We start from the raw sequence: 15,848 nt of genomic DNA on the forward strand, positions 1-15,848 counted from the left end.
TTATTAAACCCAGCAGATTGGGTATGATTCTAACCCAAAACACTGGGTTATATCAACACAACGTTAGTTAAAATGGCACAATAGACTGGGTAAAGGTAACCGATGTGCTGGGTTGTAACTATATAAATGTTGAGTAAAATTCACACAGTATATTGGGTATAGATTCAACCCAAACCACTGGGTTACATCAACAGCTGCTAGTTAAAATTACCAGTTGTCAGGTTTTCCAAACCCAGTATTTGGGTTGCATTGAGAGAAAATGGACAACAATAGTCATGCAATGAAATAAAACAGTTCGACATAATTATTTATTTGACAGTTTACTTTATTTTTGAACGGATAGCCTACTCTAGAAGCACCATGTGAAAGTTACTTCCATGAAGGCAGCTAGATTCCACGGTCCATTTGGGGGTCAGCCCTGTCAATCAAAGAAAGAAAAAGAGTGAATTAATCACTGCTATTTACAGAACTTTGTATCAAGACTTTCACAAACCATTATCAGTGAATAATGTTGACAAACATTAAAAATCCCCCATGAGACAAAATATTAGCGCAACACACTCGGAAACCATGACCACCTCATGGAGTTGTTTAACAGTAGACTGACAAACATACGTTCAGTAATGTTAACGTTCGTGGCAGTGATAGGCTACTGTTAGCTAGCTTCCCAGCTAACGCAGTTACGTAACTTTATGACCAAACGTTGCCACAACGTAAGTTCTAACGTTGCCGATACGTGCGGGTGAAAGACGCGATTTCGTTGCTGCAACATATCTTGGCAACGTTTCTCGTACGTAACCGGCACGTCGCGGCAACCAAAAGACATACTGGCGACATTGTAGCAACCTTCTTGAAAAAAGTTGCCATAATGTCGCCAGCACGTTAAGGCGGTTCTGCATGTGCAGTCCTCATTTGCCCTTTATAGAATCCACAAAATCTAGTTGTCTGAAAATAGACAAGCCACATTCATATACCTGCATTTGGCTGGTGGCTGTTGCTAATGTTGACCCCAAGCTTATTCAAGACAGCTGTACACTAACAAGTATCAATTTATGACTGCCACACACAAAATTTGAGATAGCCTAGACAAGCCACATTTGAATTGCCTTTTTTGTTTCGGGATGTTTTAATCAACGTTTCTACCTGGCCGACTGAGATTCTCCGAGATGCATCAGGGAACCATGGAGACGCATCTCGGTGCAGAAGGAAAAAAACACAGAGGAAAACGAGCCGGGGCCCGTAACAGATTGAGGAATAAAGCTCATAGGCCTCCACTGCCTAGCATTCTCCTAGCCAATGTCCAGTCTCTTGTGAACAAGATGGATGAACTAAGAGCGAGGATACAGTTTCATAGAGACATCAGGGACTGTAACATTCTATGCTTTACTGAGACATGGCTAACTGAACTTGTACCGGACTGTTCCATCACTCCGATGGAGTTTTTCTCTGCTGCTCGCTCTGACAGGACTGAGGAATCTGGAAAATCGAAAGGTGGCGGTGTTTGCATCATGACGAACAGCAAGTGGTGTGATCCTAGAAATGTCACCGTTCTCTCAAAGTCCTGCTCGCCTCATCTAGAACATCTAGCGATCGTCTGTCGACCCTTCCACCTGCCCCGTGAGTTTACTTCGGTAATATTCAACGCTGTCTACATTCCTCCACAAGCCAACACAGATGCTGCGGTTTCAGAATTGTAAGAAGTGTTAAATAGACAACAACACACGCACCCTGAAGCTGCGCTTATTGTGGCCGGTGATTTCAATCAAGTACATCTGAACCGGTCCATGCCTGAATTTATTCAACGCATTCACTTCCCTACACGTGGTGACAACACACTGGATCACTGCTACACACAGTTCAAGAACAGTTACAAAGCGAAGTCTCTACCAGCTTTCGGAAAATCAGATCATGCCGCTGTTTTCCTACTGCCTATGTACAAACAGAGAAGTCGGACGGACCCCCCAGTGATGAAGGAGGTCAAGTGCTGGACTGACCAATCGGAAGCCAGGCTACAGGACGCCCTTAGCAACGTTGACTGGGAGATGTTCAAGACGAACTCTGCTGACATCAATGAGTTTACGGAAGTATCATTGAGTTACATCAATATGCTAACTGATTCCATCATCCCAACTGTAAAGATCCGAAGCTTCCCTAACCAGAAGCCATGGGTGGATAGAGAAGTGAGAACGGCATTAAAGACACGCACCATGACTTATAATGCTGGGCTTATTTCAGGGGATATGACTGATTACAAAGCAGCATCTTATAGTTTACGTAGAGCTATTAAAGATGCTAAGCGGCGCTATAGAGACAGAGTTGAAGCTGATTTCTTGGAGGGTGATCCAACACGAGTGTGGAAAGGACTCCGAACCATCACTGGCTTTGAAAGAAAGTCCCCTCCTATGATGAATGTGAGTAAAGCCCTCCCTGATGAACTTAATGCTTTTTATGCTCGCTTTGACATGAAAAGCACAGACTATCTTGCACTAGCTGCAGCATGTGAAGCAAATGAGGATGCACCTTTCTGTGTCTCTGAGGTCGATGTGAGCAATGCCTTTAGGAGGGTTAATTGTAGAAAAGCTGCTGGACCGGATGGAATTTCTAACAGGGTTTTGAAATCCTGCGCTGCTCAGTTAGCTCCTGTGTTCACTTATATCTTTAACACATCATTGGCTCAAGAGACAGTTCCTACTTGCCTCAAGCAGTCTGTTATCAACACCAGCATGTTGATTTTCCAACAAGAGGAGATAACATCCTGGACCTGGTCTACACTACACACAAAGGAGCATACAAAGCCACCCCCCTCCCCCACATTGGACTTTCAGACCATATCACTGTTATGCTAATGCCCGCATACAGACAAAGGGTAAAAGCGAACAAACCGGTTCGTAAGCAGGTAAAAGTGTGGCCTGAGGGAGCCTCCGATGCTCTTCAAGACTGCTTTGACACAACAGACTGGGAAATGTTTAAGCAGGCAGCCACTTACAACAACCGGACAGACATAGAGGAGTATACAGACACTGTAACCTCTTACATCACCAAGTGCATCGATGATGTGACCCACACAAAAGACATCATCACTCGGGCTAACTGGAAGCCATGGCTGACAGGGGATGTCCTCAGGCTGCTGAGGGCCAGAGACAAAGCCTACAGAGCTGGGGATGAAGCTGGCATGAAAACAGCGAGAGCCAACCTGTCCCGTGGCATCAAGGAAGCAAAAAAGGAATACACTCACAAGATAACCACCCACTTCAAAGACAGCAGGAACGCACAAAGCCTATGGCAGGGCATTCAGGCCCTCACGGACTACAAGCCCGCGCCACAGAGCTGTGAGAGCAACATCCCTCTGCTCAACAACCTGAACCGCTTCTTTGCTCGCTTTGAAGCACAAAACAGCACCTGCCCACAGAAGACCCATCCCCCTCTACATGAGCAGCCCCTGTGCCTCTCTGCCGACAGCGTGAAGAGGACACTTGCTGCTATCAACACCCGTAAGGCAACAGGTCCAGACAACATCCCAGGTCGTGCACTGAAGGACTGCGCAGGGGAGCTTAAGGATGTCTTCACAGACATCTTTAACACTTCCCTGAAGCAAGCCATCGTCCCATCATGTTTCAAAGCTGCCACCATCATACCTGTGCCGAAGAAAACTGCTCCATCCTGCTTCAATGACTACCGCCCTGTGGCACTGACACCCATCATCATGAAGTGCTTTGAGCGGCTTGTCATGTCACATATCAAAGCCATTCTCCCCCCCACCCTGGACCCCTTCCAGTTTGCATACCGAGCCAAGTGGTCTACAGAGGATGCAATCTGCTCTGCCCTCCACCCAGCCCTCACCCACCTGGAAAAAAGAGACTCATATGTGAGATTGCTGTTTATAGACTTCAGTTCTGCATTCAACACCATAATACCACAACAACTCATCTGCAAACTTGACAAACTGGGACTCAGTACCTACCTCTGCAACTGGCTACTGGACTTCCTCTGTCAGAGGCCCCAAGTAGTACGTGTTGGCAACAATACCTCAAGCAGCATCACACTGAGCACAGGGGCCCCCCAAGGCTGCGTGCTCAGTCCGCTGCTCTTCACCCTGCTGACGCATGACTGCACTGCAACCTACAGCAACAATCACATAGTGAAATTTGCTGACGACACAACTCTGGTGGGTCTCATCACCAAGGGCGACGAGACTCAATACAGGTTGGAGGTCGACCATCTGACCACGTGGTGCAGGGACAACAACCTCCTGCTGAACGTCAGCAAGACCAAAGAGATTGTTGTTGACTTCCGGAGAGGTCACACCCAACACCTGCCACTGACCATCGACGGTGCTGTGGTGGAGAGAGCGAGCAGCACCAAATTCCTGGGGGTGCACATCAGTGAAGACCTCTCCTGGACCACCAACACTGCATCACTGGCGAAGAGAGCTCAGCGCCGCCTGTACTTCCTGCGGAAACTCAGGCGAGCAAGTGCTCCACCAGCCATCATGACCACATTCTACCGAGGCACCATTGAGAGCATCCTCTCCAGCTGTATCGCTGTGTGGGGCGGAAGCTGCACTGAATACAACAGCGCATAGTGAACACAGCTGGAAGGATCATTGGTGCTTCACTCCCCTCCCTGAAGGACATTTACACCACCCACCTCACCCGCAAGGTGACCAAAATTGTGAGTGATGCAAGTCACCCCGCTCACAATCTGTTTGATCTACTGCCCTCTGGGAAGAGGTACAGAAGCCTGCGCTCCCGCACTACCAGACTCACCAACAGCTTCATACACCAAGCTGTAAGGATGCTGAACTCTCTCCCTCCTCTCCCCCCTCCACCTTCAGCTACATAACATCCTGGACATTGGACCCACAATGGCCGCCTGCACTACTCCACTTGCACACTTGCACACTTTACAACTTGGTGTTGTTGTCCTGAAAACACAACACTTCTGCTGCTCTTACATAACTTGCACCACTATGCCACTTTCTTTATTACTTAGGTCAAACAGAACTACCCAAGCCTTTTATTGGCCTGACTTTGCACTAGTATTTTATTGACTGTCTATGCACAATTTCAACCAAATTTTGCTGCTCTTATTTTTTCATTATTATATGTGCCCTCTTATTTACTTATTTACTTACTTTTTTGTTTACTTGAATGTTATGTTTGTCTGTGGACTTAAATTGGAAAAATATGTCTTGTCTTCACCGTGGGATAGTGAGAAACGTAATTTCGATCTCTTTGTATGTCTGGAACATGTGAAGAAATTGACAATAAAGCTGACTTTGACTTTGACTTTGGACTTTATTGTTCCAGTACCGAAAAACAAAAGTCCATCATGTCTGAATGACTACCGCCCAGTAGCACTGATGTCTACAGTGATGAAGTGTTTTGAGAAGCTTGTGAAAAACATTATCTGCTCATCCCTCCCTGCCTCCTTCGACCCCCTCCAATTTGCTTACAAAGCCAACAGGTCTACAGAGGATGCCATCTCAAACCTCATGCACACCACATTAACTCACCTGTAGGAGGGGAATGGGAATTATGTGAGGATGCTGTTCATTGACTTTAGTTCAGCATTCAACACGATAGTACCTCTCACCTTGGTCACAAAGATGAAGGCCTTAGGACTGAACACCACCCTGTGTCACTGGATATTTGACTTCCTCACCAACCGTTCACAAGTGGTTAGAGTGGGGGGTCTGACATCTGACTCATTAACCATCAGCATTGGTGCTCCCCAAGGCTGTGTTTTGAGTCCACTGCTGTACAACATCTATACACATGACTGCAAAGCCAACAGTAGTCATACCTCCATCATCAAGTTTGCAGATGACACAGTGATCTTGGGCCTGATTAGTAACAACAATGAACAGCTCTACTTGGATCAGGTTGATGAGGTGGCACAGTGGTGTCAATCTAACAGTTTTTACACTGAATATCAATAAAACCAAGGAAATGGTAGTGGATTACAGAAGGCAGCAGCAGAACTACAGTTACACCCCACTAATGATCAGCGGGCAACCTGTAGAGAGAGTCACAAGTTTTAAATACCTTGGTGTCCACATTACTGAAGACCTAACATGGACTGTTAACACTCAATATGTTCTGAAGAAGTCCAGACAACGACTCTACTTCCTTCGTCAGCTAAGGAAATTCAAAGTTTCTACATCCATCATGAAGGCCTTCTACACTTCAGCGGTTGAGAGTGTTCTAACTGGTAGCATCATCACCTGGTATGGGAACTCCACAGTTAGAGATTGTAGTACTCTGCAGAGAGTAGTGCGCTCAGCTGAACGTACTATAAGAACTCAACTCCCTGCTCTACAAGATATCTATTCCAGAAGAGTACTCCTAAGAGCCCAAAAGATTCTGAAGGACTCTTCTCATCCTAACAATGGATTATTCCTACCGCTGAAATCAAGAAGACGCCTATGTAGTCACAAAGCCAGAACTGAGAGACTCAGGAGAAGTTTTTATCCCCAGGCCATCCGAACTCTGAACTCACACTATACTGACTTTGTATAGTGTGAGTTCGGTATACGGTATGCACATTTATTACACGGCTCTTCAGAGTGCTGCAGAACATTCCATTCACATGAATGGGCCTTCCCAACGTTCGGGCCTATGTTAAATCTACATAAATCACCGGCAAAGCATTTAATGACCGCTGTCAATGGCAACGGGTTTTGTGCTTCTGATTAATGTCTTTCATATCACTTGTTGGTGCCCCCCCCCCCCCATTCCAATCCTCCCCCACCTTTCTTATGCAGCCCTTGCCACTTAATCTACTAAACCCCTCTTCTACTGCACTTTTTACCCCCCCACTTTGCACAAATAGGCTGACACCAGACATAATTTCACTGCATTTCTTACTTCCAGTAACTATATGCATGTGACAATAAACTTCCTTGTATCCTTGTATTCATATTTTACCTGCATTTTGACTGGCTGTTGCTAATGTTGAGCCTATTCAAAAGAAAAGACAGCTGTACACTAACAAATATAAATGATATTTTATTTAAAATAATGTGGAAATTCAATTTTGCGGATGGTCTTCCACCTGCTGTTCCATCCGACCCTGTGAAGAACAAATAAAAGAGAACAGGTGAGTGCATTTATATTAATTTTACATTCAGTCAACAGTCATTTTACATTTAGTCAAAACTTAAATAGGATATGCCAATAGCTGGTTACGCTAGACTTTTTTGCTGCTGCTGGGTCATTCCTTCATCCTTGCACTTGTAGCCTAGATCAAGTGTGAGGATGCCGGCGCCGACGGTAGGCTACCAAGTCGCGGGAATAACGGAGCAGTGGACTGGAGATGCGGATGGTGTTTCTGTCTTAATATTATTATTATAACTGTGTACGTTCAGATAACCTACCTGTAAGTATTGATACTGCTCCTTTGTTAAGTTTAGTTCATACTGTTATCAGTCTGTGCTCGTTAGAAGCATTGAGGATTGTAAATGCGTTGATATAACGCGAGTGTGAGAGTGAAATGGTCGCGCCTATGTTAAATCTACATAAATCACCGGCAAAGCATTTAATGACCGCTTGTAGCTGACGCTGGAAGGTCAGTTGAAGCATAAGAGGAAATAAGAGATTTTATTTGAATGTATCATTGAATATTGTGTGAATTGAGTCATTGTATTTGGATTATGCAATTCATGTAAATTTATCATGTTTAATTTGTACTTGGGCGGGTGTGTTCACGTGACCTTTCCTTATTTGACCCGGACGCGTTAGCGTTCAGAATGGACTAAGAATAAGGCCGCATGTACGTGATTCTAAGTTGTATGTGAAGTTGAACTGAATTCTACTGCTGGCTATCAGGCGCACACGGTAATGAACTATTTTATATGTATCGTATTTTAAAGATTGATTGTATGTTTCTTGTTGTGATGTTATGTGTAAAACTGTTGTTGTATATTTGTCTTTGTATGTCTTAGTTTTCACGGTGTTCCAACAGCAAATAAAATTGGAATTGGACATCAGTATGAGACGTGGAGTCAATGAATTTAAGCTATAGCCAGTGGATAGTTACACCGCTGTCAATGGCAACAGGTTTTGTGCTTCTGATTAATGTCTTTCATATCACTACGCAAGGACTGGAACTTCATTCAAACGTGAAAGCAGACGGTTGATCAGCTGTGTTCTAAAGAATGTTTGATTTAAGTTCAGCAGCGTGTGTTGCAAACTATTTGTTTCTCAGCAAATGCCACGATGAACGGTAACAAATAGGCTAGGTTATGTAGGCTAAAGTCATATCGTGGGGAGTTTATTATTTCGTTTTGGCAAGTAGCCGTATAATAAGCGGGATAATGTATAGAACGCCGGTCATTACTGTGAAAATAAGTCCCTTCAGGGCGGAACAAGACATCTCCGCTGCGCCCTGTGATTTCATGCGTTTTTGGCTATAAGCTTCATTGTTTTGGAGTTTTGTAGCTTGTTGAACAAAGAGGTCTCGCCTAGAATTGGGCTATGTCTACACAAAACCATCGGGTGTATTTCCTCTTACCGCTTTCACACCTTTAGCCTACCGGTAAGGAAAAAACTTGCGTGCACACACAGAGGTGAAAGCGGCTAAAAGTGCTGTAGTGCATCTGCCAGACCAGTCGATGGCGCCGCGGCCGTGCAGAGGCTTCACATTTAGGCCTAATTCGCGTAGAAGACAAAACATTGTTGAAACAGTTTGTTAAGCTGTCGCATGAAATAAGGAGACTACATGCAATTCGGTTTTCCATTCAGCTGTTAAAGTACTAAAGTTCATTTTCAAGGTATGTGACTTATGTGGAATTTCAAATGCTTAGGCCTACTTGGTCAGTGGATCTTCTGGCCAATCGATTTCCGTTTCGGGAATGAAAATTAACAAAACAAAAAACGAGGGATTATTTGATTTCCGTTTTAAAATACAAAATCGAAAAACGAGAATTAAGTCATTCTCCGTTTTCCTAATCGGTTTCAAAACATCAAAATACAAATATCGAAATTAGTCGTCATTATTCAATGAAGCCTAGTCTTAGGCTAATCTGAGTAGCCTAGGCTACCCAGAAGCTCGCATCATAGTCTTAGGCTAACTTGGTAAAAATAGGCTACCTGTTAGATATGGCGGCCTTGGAAAGTGTTGCGAGGGATATAGAAGAGATGGTTAAAAAGGACATGTCTTATGCAGAAATCCCAAACACTTTAACAAATAACTTTGGTTCACAAAGAGGAACTCTGAGGAGCATCCTACGATTTTGCACCCAGCATAATTAGGCATCCACTAATTCGGGACCACCTGGAAACTGAGGTGGCGCAGTTTGTGAGGTAGCCTAGGCCCTAGGGGATGCCAGGCCTACTGCAGTCACGTAGCCTATACTGTATGCAATCATTTTACTCATTTTACTTTGATGTATTTATTAGGTTGGTCCAACATACAGTACCTCAGAATTATTGGCACCTCTGCTAAAGTTGATGCCAGTAGAAAAATGAGAAAATATCCAACTTATAGATAAGGACTCCTGGTTTGATGCTCAGATTTGATGCTCAGATGCTTGATTTGATGGTAATTTTGATACCATAGATTTAAGAGACCCAGTCAGACCAATAGTATGAAAAATCAGGAACAGAGTTTATTTACAATGATGCACATCAAGGGAGAGACAGCATGACTTCACCTAAAGATCCATCAGCTGCTCTAACTAGACAAGGAAATATTTAGGGTTTAAGTATCCTTCCAGGCTGACGGGAGATGGTGTTGGTCATCCCATCTCACGTGGACTACACTGAATCAGACCCTGATTAGTGGCAGCCTGGCAATCCGGAGCAGATAGACGCAGCCATACAGAACAGTGAAACACTGCAATATCTCTAAACACAGTCACACACAGATATACACAGGGACAGTACAGATATCATACAGTCATTACATAGAATCATACTTTTAGTATCAAAGTGACTCACTAATGAGAAATGTAGAACATTAAACCATATATTGGAATATTGGACATAATGTTCTATTCCACTTTCTCTCAGATTAGATTATATTAGATTCGATTAAACTTTATTGTCATTGTGCAGAGTACAACAGAGACAATGAAATGCAGTTTGTGTCTAACCAGAAGAAAATATATAGTGCAGTGTAGACAGTAGTATACAGTTATTTTCAGAAGGTGGTTTAGAGTAGTATAAATTAAATATAAGTATGTGCAGTGTATTAGCAGTAACCTTATAAGAGCAGAATAAATATGGCTGTAATATGAACAATGTATGAACATCATGTACAGATATGTGCAATGTAGTGGCAGTATACATTATAGTAGTAAGAACAATATAGATATATGCAGTGCATTAACAGAATATATTACAGAAAAACTGAATAAATATGGATATTTAGTATGAACCATATAAACAGATATGTACAGTATGTACAGCTATGTGCAGTGTGGTAACAGTACCATCGTAGTGCAGAAACAGTAACATTATAATAGTAGGCCTATTAAGAATAAGTGCCGGATGAAGAGCAGTAGAATAGTAATAGTAGAGCAGTAGCAGTAAACAAATAGACACTATGGATGATTGATGCTCATTGAGCTCAATGCAAATCAAACCAGCTATAATAGGCTAACTGAAATAAAACCATGCCAATCTGTATGGTGAAGGGTATGTGATGATTAGGAGCTATTTTAATTCCAAAGGCCAGGGGAACTTTATCAGGATGCATAGTATACTGGATCCATGAAATAACTGGCCTTTAAAAATAAAAATCTACCTGTCTCTATGGGAATGTAACATAGGGGTGCCAATGCTTATGACCCTATTTTAATGAAGAAAATTTAGTTATTTATGATACATTAATCATTCACAAAGAAAATTGATGTCCTTATAGGTTAAATATTTCCTTTTTTTTTTTACTTAAGGCATTAAGATCAATTTCCAAAAGATTTACATTCCTCTTTTTAGTCAACTTTAGCAGAGGTGTCAATAATTCTGAGGTACTGTATGTTGGACCAACCTAATAAATACATCAAAGTAAAATGAGTGATTGCATACAGTAGGCATGGTAGGCTACATGACCGCAGGCCTGGCATCCCCTAAGGCCTAGGCTACCTCGCAAACTGCTTTTGCCACCTTACAGTAGTTCCCAGGTGGTCCCGAGTTAGTGGATGCCTAATTATGCTGGGTGCAAAATCATCGGATGCTCCTCTCAGACTAACCTCTTTGTGAACAAAAGTTATTTAAAGTGTTTTCTGCATAAGACATGTCCTTTTTAACCATCTCTTCTATATCCCTCGCAACACTTCCCAAGGCCGCCATATCTAACAGGTATTTTTTACCAAGTTAGCCTAAGACTATGATGCGAGCTTCTAGGGCCTCTAGCGAATAGGCTTCATTGAATAATGATCGTCGAAATTTAAGACTAATTTCGGTATTTGTATTTTGATGTTTTGAAACCGATTAGGAAAACGGAAAACGACTTGATTCTCGTTTTTCGATTTTGTATTTTAAAACGGAAATCAAATAATCCTTTGTTTTATGTTTTGTTAATTTTCATTTCCGAAACGGAAATCGATTGGCCAGAAGATCCACTGACCCTACTTATTGCATTAGGTCTGAGTACCACTGGAGAAAACATTAACATGTGTCAGTCAGTCATAGGTTGTAGTAAGCTTAGCTAATGTTTAACTAAGTTAAGCTAATGGTGTGCTTCAGTAACTTGGCCACAAAAGGCTGATACATTGTGCACATAAATCATGACAGGGGAAAATAATAACCGGTTTAAAAAAAAAAAAACAGCGTCATGTAGATGGCGTCAAGCCGCCATGGTTATTGTTTGGCTTGAAGATGAAGACGAGTAACCACGTCTTGTGAACAAGCTTAAAAAGTAGGGCATGGATCTGCATATCATTTTGAGGTGGTGTACAAAAATATGATAATTTTAGGACAGGTTCTCTAATAGTCGGCATGTTCGTATAATTGATTTGGAGGGATATTTGCCTCTCTTGTTTCAACTCACCTTTAAACTTTTGGTGTGGGCTGCAGGGGCATGTTTTAGGAGCTCCACCTCCTCTTCCAGCCCTGGCTTCCATTTCATGATCGCTTCTATAATAAGATTGAATTTGTGATCAAATTTCAGGCAAACGCTTACAGATACAGTATTAGACACTTTATTTTTCTGGTTCATGTTCATACACAGCACAGGACAGGCCCAAAAATGGGCGTGTCACCAACACTCAGGGAGAGATGAAGTGCACAGCTAACTGTCTGTATCATAGAAAGAAAACTGATAAACTCACCTGCACAACAGGCCATAAAAGTAAATAAAACACTCAGTAAATAACGTTAGTACATGCCATTTCCCTCGCCACTGACTGCATCGCCATGGCAATACCAAACGGTCTCACAAAACGCTAAGTTAACATAACGTTATTTAACCGTAAAATAATCCACGAAATGTCAAAAGATAGGGAATAATCTTAAACACATTTCCCTTTCTAACATAAAAACATCAGAAAAAAATAAAAACACTTACAGAACTGAGCTGTATTTGGGTAATGGTGATGGTTTTATACAGTTAGCAGCTAGCATGTTCTGTAATATCTTCATTGAACTCAGTATTACAGATAGCCTACACTTTTACTTTAGGAAATAAAGTGAAACTCACCAAAACAGTCTTCAATACTATTGAAAGCACCACGAAATTGTCGATTGGATGTGAAGTTTTGCTATGCAGTTATGGTTGAAATAATAGCCCATCAGCGCATCTCTAGTGTGTGTGCCTCTCTCTCGCTCAGAGGGGATGGAGAGGCTGAGGGTCGATCCAGCATGGATTCTAAACTCTGTGGTGGATGGGATCTACAATTAGGTGTTAACAATACTACTACGCTAGGTCGAAGTACTCCCAAGTGCTATTGCGCCACACATTGTAGTTCTCCTGTTTATTCGCTTGGAAAATCGCCACGTTTCATGTTGCGTGGCCGTAGACATTTCTATCAACTACTCGTGCAACTGTATTTAAGTCGGGAAAACGTGGATTTTTGATTACTTCTACGGCTAGTTACGGCAAAGCCCGCTAGCATAGCAACATGCTAACACAGTCCAGCCGCGCACCAGAGCATTTAAGTGCACGTACCGACACGGGAGAGGTATGACTCAACTCGTGAAAGTTAAGGTAAGAACATATATTACTACTGACATTGGGTGGCGTGTTCCTTTAAGAGATGCTATGGGTAGGTGCTTAGATCCCTGTGATGGTGCTGATTGGAACCGGGCTAGTTTCTCTTCCAGTAAGAGACTACACAATGAGACAATTAGAGAATTTGGCATGTCACTTAGACGACTAGTTGTTAAAGCGTATCCCTCTGCCGATCTTACCACTCAAGATCTACTGGCCAAGGATCATTTCATTGCGAATGTGGGAAATGGGGATTTGCGTGTGAGCTTGCGTAGTTCTAAACCAGCAACACTAGAGGATGCTATCAACCTAGCTGCTGAGCTGGATCTCATTAGGGGTCTAGAGGGTGGGGCGTTGGCACTTGATTGTAGAGTACGTGGGGTTGTGGAAAGGTCTGCCAGTGATGAGCGAATTGATTCCCTGCTGGGGGTTGTAGAGGGCCTATGGCAGGAAGTGAAATCGCTGCAAACTGCTGTGAAAGCGGTAGTCAGTCCTAGTGGCTCTATCCCCACTTCAACACCACCAGAGTCAACTCCATTTCTGCGTTCATCTAAACCACCTGTGTCATCTTCTAGATGGGGTACAGATCGTAATGGGGGATGCTGGGAATGTGGGTGTAATTGCCACATTCGTCGGGACTGTCCTTATCTGCAGGGAAACTAGAGGGGGCGCGCACAGAGGGCCAAATGCTCGCCCCCTCTTCTGCATCTACCATGGCCCTTGACGTTTTGAAGAGAGGTTCCGGCTACCTTAACGCTAAAATAGGTGGGTTTGATTGTCCTGTACTTGTAGATACTGGCGCTTCACGTTCTGTTATTCCAAAGCAATTCTGGCTGTCTATAACTAAGGGGGGATGTGACCTGGAAGGGTATAAAGGTATGGCAGCTAATGGGGGGGGGGGGGGGTGCATGTGTTTGGTTGCTGGCAGACTGTGAGTCAACTTGGTTCGCTTGCACTGGTTGCAGAGTTTTTAGTATCCGATGTTCCCTCTAGAGACAGTTTGCTCGGGTTTGACTTTTTATCGCAGTATGGTGCGGTGGTTGATCTGCGCAATAAACACTGCCAAATAATGGGCCAGACGTTCCCTCTGATATATCTTAATCCCTCTTTGGAGCCGCAACCGGTTGTTATTCAGGCCGATACGGTGGTGCCCCCTCGCAGTGAAGCCATTGTTCTGGGTCAGCTCCAAAGTGGTTGGGGAGATTATGCTCAAGAGATGTTGGAGCCCTCTCCTTCCATCTCTAAACATTGTGACATTTTGGTAGCTCGAGTTATTTGCAGGGTCCAGCAAGGTGTCTTGCCCATTCGAGTTATCAATGTGACTAATGATGGCTTAATGTTAAAAAGTGGAATGAAAGTAGGCACTTTATTTACTGATGTAGAAGTGGATCATGACATGTCAGGGAGTTGTGTAGGGGAAGAAAGTGTGCATTGGACAGTTGGAAGCTGTTAGGGATTTGCTTCATAACAACATGGCAGTCTTTAGTCAGGGAGAGGCTGATTTAGGCACGACCCATCTGACCCTACACGAGATTGATACAGGTGATTCCAAACCAGTTAAGATGCACCCGCGCAGAGTCCCACTTCACTTACAGCAGGAGGTGACAGACAATCTGAAGCAAATGCTTGCTGGTGGTATTATCAGCCCTTCTTGTAGCCCGTGGGCAGCACCAGTGGTGTTGGTTAAGAAGAAAGGGGGCGGGTTGAGATTTTGCGTGGACTAAAGGAAGCTCAATGAAGTGACTAGAAAGGACGCGTATCCCCTTCCCAGAATTGACGATGCTTTGGATAGCCTAAGCCATGCGTGTTGGTTTTCTACTATAGATTTAGTAAGTGGCTATTGGCAGGTCGAGGTCGACCCAAAGTATGGTCCTAAGACCGCGTTTGCCACACGCCAGGGGTTGTTCGAGTTCAATGTTCTAAGTTTTGGCCTTTGTAATGCGCCTAGCACTTTTCAGCGTCTGATGGACCTTGTACTCGCTGATCTGCAGTGGACTACTTGTTTAGTTTATTTAGATGACATAATCGTCTTTGGACGCACTTTCCATGAGTATCTGACACGGCTGGATGGTGTTCTGGGGAAGTTGCGGCAGGCTAACTTGAAGGTCAAGCCATCTAAATGTGATCTATTTTCCACACAGGTTCATTATCTCGGACATGTTATCTCCGCTGAAGGAGTAATGCCAGATCCAGCTAAGGTGCAGGCAGTAAGGGAGTGGCCTGTTCCCACTTGTCAGACTGAGGTGCAGGAGTTTCCTTGGGCTAGCTTCATATTACAGACGCTTTGTGAGAGGATTTGCGGATATTGCTCGCCCTTTGCACCAGTTGACAGAGAAGGGAAGGCGGTTTCGATGGAGTGACAACTGTCAAAGCGCTTTTGATCGACTAAAAACTTGCTTAATCACTGCTCCTGTATTGGCTTATCCAGACCCCAATAAGCCATTCGTCTTGGATACAGACGCGAGTGATGTGGGGATTGGGGCAGTGTTATCCCAAGAGGATGGTGGGTTGGAGCGTGTGGTGGCGTATGCTAGTAGAGCTCTTACAAAGCAGGAACGCAAATATGCCACAACAAAAAAGGAACTTTTGAGTATGGTTACTATCACTAAGCATTTTCGACATTACTTGTTGGGGAAGGCCTTTGTATTGCGAACCGATCATAACTCACTACGCTGGTTGCACAATTTCCAGGGCTT

At 43.6% G+C, this 15,848-nt stretch overlaps 1 protein-coding gene and 1 long non-coding RNA gene across 3 annotated transcripts in view; one reads left to right on the forward strand and one right to left on the reverse strand.

Annotated features, from left to right (window-relative positions):
* LOC121714755 (oxysterol-binding protein 2-like) overlaps nucleotides 1–15,848 on the forward strand; it is a 765,489-nt gene that overhangs the window by 530,645 nt on the left and 218,996 nt on the right. The gene's annotated exons all lie outside the window — the stretch shown is intronic.
* On the reverse strand, nucleotides 6,903–12,884 carry LOC121714779. 2 transcript variants are annotated; one of them, XR_006033431.1, is made up of 3 exons: nucleotides 12,643–12,884; nucleotides 11,995–12,080; nucleotides 6,903–7,074 (listed from the first exon to the last, which is right to left on the reverse strand). It is a non-coding gene; the product is annotated as an uncharacterized LOC121714779 (long non-coding RNA). The 2 variants fall into 2 exon arrangements; XR_006033430.1 differs by lacking the exon at nucleotides 12,643–12,884 and adding an exon at nucleotides 12,275–12,350 and having other exon boundaries at nucleotides 6,906–7,074.

The sequence above is a fragment of the Alosa sapidissima genome, chromosome 8 (assembly GCF_018492685.1).
Source record: "Alosa sapidissima isolate fAloSap1 chromosome 8, fAloSap1.pri, whole genome shotgun sequence".
Taxonomy (NCBI): Eukaryota; Metazoa; Chordata; class Actinopteri; order Clupeiformes; family Clupeidae; genus Alosa; species Alosa sapidissima.